Source organism: Macaca fascicularis, chromosome 2 (genome assembly GCF_037993035.2).
Source record: "Macaca fascicularis isolate 582-1 chromosome 2, T2T-MFA8v1.1".
NCBI classification, from domain to species: domain Eukaryota; kingdom Metazoa; phylum Chordata; class Mammalia; order Primates; family Cercopithecidae; genus Macaca; species Macaca fascicularis.
In genome coordinates, this window is record NC_088376.1 from 102,423,061 (window position 1) to 102,433,618 (window position 10,558).

The 10,558-nt window shown below is 39.8% G+C and overlaps 1 protein-coding gene across 7 annotated transcripts in view; it reads left to right on the top strand.

Annotated features, from left to right (window-relative positions):
* The window catches only part of MOBP (myelin associated oligodendrocyte basic protein), a 58,462-nt gene extending 50,061 nt beyond the window's left edge, over positions 1-8,401 (top strand). For all 7 annotated transcript variants that reach the window (XR_012431003.1, XR_012431006.1, XR_012431001.1 and 4 more), the window contains 2 exons: positions 4,108-4,191; positions 4,309-8,401. The gene's annotated coding sequence lies outside the window, so the exon portion shown is untranslated. The remainder of the gene's footprint in view (positions 1-4,107; positions 4,192-4,308) is intronic.
* Positions 8,402-10,558: the final 2,157 nt, after the last annotated feature.

Sequence of the window (10,558 nt, forward strand, 5' to 3'; positions counted from 1 at the left end):
CTTCCATTTCTTTCTTCACCTCAATGCCTACATCTCTGATCACAATATCTGTTTTTTTTTTTTTTTCCAGCTTAAATTTATAGAAGATCTTGGTTGATAGATTTGTAGCGGAGCTACTTAACAACCTTTCTATATTTTTATTGCTCTGGACTTTATACTTCACTGCTTTCTCTTTCCAGTTCTTGCCCCTGGCTGCTGACTCTGATTTTTCCCAAACCAGTCCTGCTCTGATTTATGCAGTTTCCCACCATCAAGCCACCAGCAATGAGCCCTGATAATGGTGCTGACCCACAGCCAGGTGCATTCTGTCTCCAAGTCTCTCTAATTCCCACATGGCCTGGTGACACAGTTACATTAGATTACGCTGGATTAGTCCTATCACTGCTGAATCTGCTTTCCTTAACTTGTGTTCACCTACAATTTTAACTTACTATTACTTGCTTCTAAGTCTTGTTTTAAGTCTTCATTACTTGTTTTAAGTCTTCAAAAGTCCTCAGTCAATGTTTGAACACAGCTTCTCATGTGACACTTTTCCTCTTCTGGTCTAAGTTTCTTTTTGGTGAGCTCTTGGGGTCCTACTAAGAGAATTTCTGCAGTCCAGAGAAGGAGGAGGGAGCATCTGGTACCAAAGTACCAAATGTGTTCATGAAAGTGTGTGTATGTGTGTGTGTGTGTGTGTGTGAGAGAGAGAGAGAGAGAGAGAGAAGAGAAAGAGAGGAGAGAGGAAGAAAGGAAAAGAGATTGGTCTTCCCTTTTTACTTTTTGTAGCTTTCTTCTTTCTGCTGCTTGTTGTGTTTCAGGAGAGGTAGTTTTCCTCCCTTCAATTCCCTATGTCTCCTTGCTGAAAATCACACTGACAGGAAGTCATGGCTCCTGATACAGTAAACCTCAGGCTGGTCCTTGCCCATCCAAGAGGTTTGACTGGCAATTCACTCTAATTTCTTCTCCCTTCTGACTTGTAAAACTCAAGTATCTGTGAAAATGAAAAAACTTTAGGGTACATATCTTACCCAACATGGCTTTATAAAGCTGCTTCTTAAGGCAGCTCTATATTATTATTATTATTATTTAGACAGAGTCTTGCTCTGTTGCTCAGGCTGGAGTGCAGTGGCACAATCTCGGCTCACTGCAACCTCTGCCTCCCAGGCTCAAGCAATTCTCGTACCTCAGCTCCCAAGTAGCTGGGATTATGGGCATGCGCCATCACACCCAGCTAATTTTTTGTATTTTTAGTAGAGACAGGGATTCACCATGTTAGCCAGCCTCACCTTGAACTCCTGGCCTCAAGTTAATCCTCCCACCTCAGCCTCCCAAAGTGCTGGGATTACAGGTGTGAGCCACAATGCCTGGCCAGGCAGCTGTATGTTTTAAACATTTAAGCCACCATTAGGAGATAACTAATTTAGAACAATGTTATATAGTGACTGTCTCATACAGGGAATGCAACAGCCAGCTTGGTTGTGCCAGGACATTATTTATACTGGGGAAAAATCAGGCTTGTGTGTATATGTGAGTATAAGATTTATTTTGTCTTAAAATCTGAGCCCCCTGTTTAAAATTTTTTAAGGGACTAACCAACTTTTGCTCTTCGCTCTTAATGCTTTTTCTTTCGGAGTCCACCTTTCATGGAACCCTGCAGCATTAAACACTTTTATATTTGTAATATATTTAAAAGATAAAAATGAAAGTGTCTGCTCCTAAGTTCATGGGCAAGTCCATTCATCACAAGTATTGCTGGCCAACAGAGTCAATATTTGCTGACTGAGTAAATAATGAAACGGTATTAAAGACGAAGTCATTTATGGTTTTACTGAGTATGTAAAGACTCAAAAATGAAAATTCCAACTAAAAAACAGAGGGTCCAAACCATAACTTTTGATGCCAAAACTATGCAGCTACCTCAGAGGACAGGTGAGCACACCTAAGTGTATAATACCATCTTCTCCTCTTATGCTACCATCTTTGCCACCCACATGGGGCTTGATGCCAAGAATCACAGGTACATTGCACATAACCTGTGTTGACAAGTGCTCATTTTAATTGGTTGATGGTCTTCTGGTGGTGAGTGGGTATGGGAGGAGAGTGGGTCTGGACTAAAGGTATGGAACCAGGTTAGCTCTCACATTCTCACCAGAAATTGGAGTTGACCACAGCAGATATTGCTTCTCTATATGTATGTAAGGTAGTTCAGAGAGAGGAACCTGGAAACAAATATCCCTGTAGTGGAATTCCTGTTTGAAGGTTATTACTTGTGTGACCTTGGACAAGGGACTGAAGGTCTCTAAGCTTCATTTTACAAGTGAAGACAACTTTTTTTTAAAAAAAACACATTAAGCAGTTAGTATAAAGCTTGCATGTAGGTAGCGCTCATACAGCAAAACAAAAAAAGTTGCTTATTCACATGTTCATAGCACTATTCACTATTTGCATTTGCTCTTATATTCATATGTGTACTTGATTATTACTTGTCTCCACCACTAGAATGTAAAACTCATAAGAGCAAGAACCATGGCTTTATACCTTGATGTTGTCCCTCATTTATCCCCCCAATTATTTGATATGGACAACCATTGTTTTCTGGAATGTATGGAAACAGTTTTGAAAGCATGGCCTTCAATCCCCCTCTGATCTACTTTTTTAAGCCACCATGCTATTGATTTGGCAGAGTATGGACTTAGTTTACTTTCTACTCTGCTACAATACACAGACTTTGCCTAGAAATGTCCTATTTTTGTAATTCATTTTGAAAAGATAATTATAATAGCGAGAAACGTAATTATTATCAAAGTAAATATCTCATTCTCTTTCTTAAGATGCACATAGTGTCAACTTTTACACAAAAGGGTCCCTATACTGTAAGATTTGCAGTAAGTTGCTGACCTCTTTCCTAAAACTTTCAGGTTGGTTTTGCCCTCCAGCTCAACCAGTTATTCAATAATTATATCTGTGATTTAGACAAATATATGACTTTCTTCCTAGTGGGGAATAAAGCACTTGAAGGGCTGCAGCCAGAGACCCTGTGCTAGCCTAGGACCAAGAGCAAACTAATGCCATCCATTTAGAGCAAAAGAAATGGGCAGAGTCCTTCCTCTGTGACCAGTGAATTTTGGATGCACTGCAGTCCTTTGCCTTCATTATTCAGAATATCTAGAAGTAGATGACACAACGTCAGATCTTCCACAAGAACCCTTGCCACCATTCCACAGAGTAACTCTCATGATCAAGGTGCTTGGTCCTACTTAAGCTAACAAAAAATTGGCTTTCACAAAACAATAATCAACTAATCAAAAATCCTTGGACGTTACAAATCATTTTTCCTCTGCCCTGAGCAGTATTTCCATGGGTATTTCTATATAGGCTTATCTACAGTTAATATTTATAAAGTAAGATTTCACTGGAGTATATTCGCCTCTCAGTTTAATCTGATATATATCTTGATTTTTAAAAGAAATCATCTGATTTGTAAACATACACTCAGTTTCTTGATATTTCTTCTTAACCTATGGCCTAAATCTTGACGATTTTGCCAAATTTCAATACCTTCCCATAAGAGCAAATTTAGTAAATTAATACACCTTCCAGTTGTTGGCATTTTGAGAACACTGGCTCAAAGGAAGTGTCAGGAAAATGGGCAAGAACACTGCAATCTTGGAAAGGACATGGAGTTATGTACCAAAAACTGGGCTGATACATGGTTTTATTTCTCACTAGCTGTATGAGCTTGGGAAAGTCATTTAACCCATCTGTGCCTCAGTTTCTTAATTAATGACTGACTTGCCTTCCCCACAGTGCAATTGTACAAACCAAGGGAAATAAAAGTTTTAATTTATCCCTGCCGAGTCCTGATGGCTAAGAAAAAATTATAATCTAAAGGTTTAGCATACCTAGATGAAAATATGTTTTCTGAGGGAATATCATAAAGTGGGGGAGGGGCTGGGATTGCCACCCTTCAGAAACGTCTCACCCTCTTGGTCAAGGAGCAGTATCTATTTGTGAAGAAAGGAGGGAGGCCAATCGGGGATGCATAGATACAACCACTGGGAGAATAACTGTGGGTTGAACAGCTGCATATAGAATTGTAGTTTGACAGGTTTTCCTGTCCATTAGCACTTTGAAGATGTCATCCCATTGTCTTCTGACCTCTGTAATTGCCACGGAGAGATCTGCTGTCAGTCTGCTTATCCTTCCATGGTAAGTAAATTGTGTTTTCTCGTTGTCGCTTTTCAGGTTTTCCTCTTTGTCTTTGGTGTTCTGAAGTTTCACTATAAAGTCACTAAGTACGGATTTATTTTTATTTATTCTGTTCAGGACTCAAGTTTCTTCAATCTGAAGATACATGTCTTTCTCCAGGGACATGCGGAAAAAAAAAAAAAAAAGATGTTGCACAACCATCAAAGTGGCAAAAATAAAAAAAAAAATCAAGTATTGGCAAAGATGTGGGGAAAATTCTCGTAAGCTACTGATGAGAATTTATAAACTATTATGACACCTTTGGCTTGCAATCTGGGGATACTAGCAAAGCAGAAAATTGTATAACTTGTGATCAAGCAATTATGATTTTAGGCACCCATCCTAGAGAAAACTTGAATTCATAGAAGAAATAGGTACATGTAAATCTGTTCAATGAATCATTGTTTGGCATTGAAAAGAGGAGAGAGATAAAAAGAAATTACCAAAATGTCCACCAATAGAATGAGTGAATCACCTGTGGTATATTCATAAATAAAAATCTTAAGTAGAAGTTAAAACAAATCAGATATATGCACCTTAGATAGATAAATTTAGAAGACAAAATGAGGAACATAAAAAGCAAATAGCAGATGGCAAATGTAATATAATGTACTATGCATAAATTTTAACAACACACAATATTATATTGCATATTGCCCATTAAGCAGAAGCCATAAGGTCTCACACTTTCCTTATAATGCAATAAAATAAAAATGACAAAAAAGTAAAAGGGTATTCCAAAAATAAAACTATCCTTTTGGAAAAAAAATTTTAAAATAGTTCCTGATTTGAAGACGTAACAGAAATTAAAAGCCATATACAAATGGTTAACAATATTAGGTGGACATATTTGTTTGAAGAGATGGGTGAAAGATAGTTGAAAAGCCTGGGGGTATTTTCAAGGTTATATGTCTTAGAAAACAAAAATACTTGTTTGGGTTCAATTTTGGATCTGGGCTTGTTCTTGTGGCTTCTGATGATTTCTGACATGGGGAAAAATGGGAAGAGTTGAAATACATCCTTCTACCCAAACCTTCCTTTAGTAATAGGTAGCAAAATGAAGAAGAAAATAGAATGTTGCAGAATGTGGAGGGATGTAAAATGGACAGTACTAGGGTAGAGGGAAAGTCAGATTAGAGGAAAGAAAGAGCATCAGGAACAGTCTTGTGCTAGGAGCTGGTGTGGCCAAGCACAGTCAGATGCCCAAAGATCCAACAAGGCCATGGTTCTGTGTCCTTGAGTGGGCACAACCATTCCTAGCCAAGTTTAAGAGGCAAGTAAAAATATGGGGGCAATGTCAGACGAAGTCTTGTTCAGGGTATGGGGCTAGGATGAGAGAGAATGCCACAGAATAGGGAGGAAGAGTGATAGATCCAGATGAGATACAGCTCAGAGTGCCATGCCCCCAGAAAGAGGAATCAGGCAAGTACTGTCCCAAGGCAGCTGGAGAGTGAGGGCTGAGTGCCCTGGCTTTCTCACTTGGGGAGACCATGGGTCTCTGTGGAAATTCCAATAAAAAGGCAGGGAAATTTGACTGCATGGAATCTTCAGGTAGAAATGTTTCTCTTGCCTAAATTCAGGTGCTAAATAAACAACAAAATGGTAACCTCTACTATGAAGCGTTTCCAATGATGGGGTATCTGAGGCCATTACATTCCTGAGAATAACATGGTGAGGTGCAGGGTGGTGGTGGTGGTGAAACATATGACAGACCACTGTAAGTGAGAACAAATTACTGGCCCAGCCCAACCCACACCAAATAAGAAATTTAATATCCCTTTGGCTTGTTTTAGATTTTGGCAAAGCCAGGCCCATAGCGCTTGCTGGGCTCTCTCTTCCACATCATCCAGAAGACACACATTTGCTGTGGAATGATTGTGGAGGTGAGAGTATAGTGCATATTAATTCATGCGAAAAGTTAGATATTAGCTCAGAAATGTTAATAACAAGGAAATACTGAATTCTCTGTTTGTCTGTTGTGGAAATAAAACCTTCTGGGGATGAATCAAAACTATCTGACAATTACTTGAAATGGGTGGATAGCTAAATGTAATGTGCCTTGGATATTATAACTAAAAGGTGCTATAATCCAGTTATATTTTTTGTCTTTTAAGGATTGGTTCTGAGGAGCTCTACCAGTAAATATTGCAAAAGTTACATAAAGCTCCAAAAGCTACTCTGTGTAAACTTCTTGAGTGGGAATTCTCAACCATAATATATGGCATATGACTGATAATTCTGGATGTTAACTGATTTTTATGTTCTGATGTTTTGATTGGTTTTGGGAAAAATTTTGGGAAAAAAGAGTTATCCTCGTAAATACCCAACAACTGGGTCTCTGGGTAAAAAGGCCTAATTTATAGAGAATGCTAATTTCCATGGTGTAAATATTTCCACAATGCAGATTTCTTTTCTTTTCTTTTTCTTTTCTTTTTTTTTTTTTTTTTGAGATGGAGTTTCACTCTTGTTACCCAGACTGGAGTGCAATGGTGCGACCTTAGCTTACTGTAATCTCTACCTCCCGGGTTCAAGCAATTCTCCTGCCTCAGCCTCCCAAGTAGCTGGGATTGCAGGCGCCCACCACCATGCCTGGCTAATTGTGTATTTTTAGTAGAGATAGGGTTTCACCATGTTGGCCAGGCTGGTCTCGAACTCTGGACCTCAGGTGATCCACCCACCTCAGCCTCCCAAAGTGCTGGAGATTACAGGCATGAGCCACCACGCCCGGGCCACAGTGCAGATTTCAAGCTATGAACATGATTCTCTGGAGTTTACCATTTATCTTTTAATGGATAAATTTGATGCAGAATTGGGAAGAGAAGCACACAATTGACTCTCGTCAACTGGCACAGGCTGGCGCCAGTGCACCACTGTATATATCCATGGCCCTCTGTGAAGCTACAGTTTACTACTAAAATTTGCGCTCCATAAATATACAAAGGCACTAGTAACAGAAAAAATATAAAGGGAATACAAACTAAATTCAAATTGGGGAGCTCAAATGGAGAAAACTGACAGATAATATTTTTGAAACATTGAAAAGTAGTATTTGTCTAGATTCACCTTTTATTATCTTTTTCTTTTTTTTCTTTTCCTTTTTTTTTTTTTTTTTTTTTGAGACGAAGTTTCACTCTTGTTGCCCAGGCTGGAGTGCAATGGCGTGCGATCTCAGCTCACTGCAACCTTGGCTCACTGTAACCTTCACCTTCCGGGATCAAGTGACTCTCCTGCCTCAGCCTCCCGAGTAGCCGGGATTACAGGCGCCCACCACTGTGCCCAGACAATTTTTTGTATTTTTAGTGGAGATGGGGTTTCACCATGTTGGTCAGGCTGGTCTTGAACTCCTGACCTCAGGTGATCCACCCACCTGGGCCTCCCAAAGTGCTGGGATTACAGGCATGAGCCACCGCACCTGGCCTGTTATTATCTTTTATTAAGCAAACAGGGTATCTATGTATCATACTGAGAGTTCTGAGCTCTTAGTTTCTTTGGTGTTCACCTAGATGGAGGCTGGGGCTTCCTTCCTTTCAGACATTGGTGCTAACGTGATGCTGACCAAAGAATTGATGGGATCTGCACACTGTAGAGCCGGTTTCAGGATGGTCAAGAAAGAAGAGAAGATATGAGCTGCCTGAATTTTGGGGTGGTGGCATTGAAATTTAGACTTGTGATTTGGTATGACAATATACGTCTTTCTGTGATTGTTAACATTAATGAAAACAAGAAAAATTAGTTTCTCAAAAGTTGAAAAATGGATTTCTAAACTTTTTATTAGAGTAAGGCAAAAGAACATATTAAAATAGAGGTAAATTAGAAATGTCAATAAGAACCCACGGACATTTTTTAAAAGGAGACTTTATCTGTTCTGTCCCTACAGTGATTTATGCTCTCGGATATTTTTGCTGTCATCCTGACAAATTCTAGTTGGAATGTGGAACAAGCTTATTTGTAGACCTAGTGCCTGTGGCTTCTAAAACAATTATCTGAAAAGAGAAACCACTGCCCGTTGGAAGAATAGTTGATTCCATACTTTGAGCTAGGGAAAAAAAAATCAGAATTAGTCTGTGAATTCTAGATGTTGAGAGAAAGCAAGGTTTCATCAGGGCATCAGAGAGTCATAAGTCCATAGGATGCAAAAAAGAAGATGAAATAAAATTGCCTGAAAAACGCACCTGAATTTCTGACATTGTTTACTGAAAAGCTGTGTATTGATGAACCCCAATTATGTGAGGTCAACATTTAAGAGTTTATAACCAACAGTTTGAAAATGCAGGGTGTTGTTTTTTTCTATAAGGAGACAAAACAGTCAGAAGGGAGTGTCGCAGGACATTATCACAGTGTCAAAGATCTCCGTGAAATGTGGTTCATTTGCTAGAAAATAATGCAAGCCTTTTGGAGAGAATCAGGGTTTCTAGTGATGCTAGGGATGACCTTAAGGGTTGTTTGTAAACTGAACTTTTTCCTTAGTTTTTCAGCAGCAGCTGCACAGAGTAGGCCTGCCTCTTCCCATGAAAACCATGCTGAGTTTTATCAACTAGTAGTGTGTGGGCACTATTGCAAGTTATGTCATGTTGGTTATGGCCACTTATCCAACAGGGCTTTCCTCTGTGCAGGGCTCTGCAGCCTCATTCTATGCTATTTTTATTATCACGTGTCTGTGTGCCTCAGGTGGCAAAGCAGAATAAGCTTCTCTACCCACAGTAGGGCTCTCTATGGCTCACTATGACTCACTCTAAGGGAAGAAACTCTTACAGATGTCAGAAAATGTTAGGTAAGTGGACAGTGATAAACGCAAAACATCAAGTTGTCAATATCAAAGAGAAAAACATTATGTTGGTGAAGGATAAGTATCAAAGCTAGTTAAAAAAGTAACAGGAGAAATATAAAGCAAAGGGGCAATACTCCACAAAAATGTAGATTGTAACTGAGCTTCTTCTCCTAAAGAGATTTAAAAATAAACTATAGAAAATATGTGAAGAAACAAAGTAAAACACCGAGGGGTAAGTTTGACCATGAATACCTAGGGAAAAACATACTTGCACTAAAACAACCAGTTGATGTCTATAAGAAGTAAATATATAATAAAATAAGTGAAAAAAATGGCCAATTTAACACCAATTGGTGCCTGTAATAACATGTTTATTGGCAAAGTCCGTATTTTACATACATACTATGGTTTACACAAAATGTGAAGGAAATCAACTAACAACAGGTCTATCATCAACACAGGATAGCAAAGCACTGAACATGTGCAACTAGGAGGTCAAATCACTTTCCCCAAAGGAGGTGGCAGGAGAGCCTGGTGTTAGCAAGAAGTGAGCAGCACTGTGGGATGGTCCAGAGGACAGCGTGATGGAGGTGGGAACTGGGTGGGATCAAGTGAAGAATGCAGGAAGCAGGGCTTTGGTGTTGTATACATGCATAAATCCTGAATGGGCGTGTGAGAGATCAGAACCCTGCCATGGTCAGTGTCACCTCGCTTAGTCACTTCCTCTTCTCTCCCATGTCACTGGGACAACACACTCTGGGGCTTACGAGCTAAAATGGGTTTGCAGCAATCAAGACAGCCTCCTTCTCCAAACAAACTACTCTCCTTGCTCCTAACATGTATGAAGAAAAGGTGAGACCCTTGGAGAAAGGGTGAAGAGGGAGGCTATCAACATAAGAGCATCCATCTTTTACAGGCTCTTTAAATAACTGCAGGTAACTTGTGGGACATTCTGCTGTGGACACCATTGAAAACCTATTGCCTGGACATATGTAAAAAATCTTGGATGTATGTAAAATATTCAGAAGTTTCTATCTTTAGATCTTCAGTAAGCAGGAGTGACAGGGGCCTGAATGAGACAAGAGACTTGTCTTGCCTTTGCAACAGTGAATGTCAGCTTGAGGAGAAGAAAAGGGGGACTTCAGTGATAATTACTGGGGTGGGCTGGTTTGTTGGCCTCATTGTGAATGCCTGAAAACAACTTAGGGGTATTTTCGGGAGTACAAATTCCTCTCTTCACAGACTGGGGACTTGAAGTCAATTTCTATAGTCATAGGCAGGTGAGTTCACAGTCAAAATCATGTTCCATATACAATTCACTCATTCCTGCTACTCACTCTTCTGTCTCCCTGGCTTTGCTTCCTTACTTAGATGTCAAGGATTTCTACCACGTAGCTTTTTGATGCTGCTCTGCTTCTTCCTGGCTCTTGCTATCACTATCTGAACCTTATGGCACGCGTAAGATTCCCGGGGACATAAGGTGTCTCTGGGGACAAGGGGATAATGCTGAGGGAATGGGAGACAAGAAGTCAGGGGAGCAGTCCCTAAAGCACAACGGCT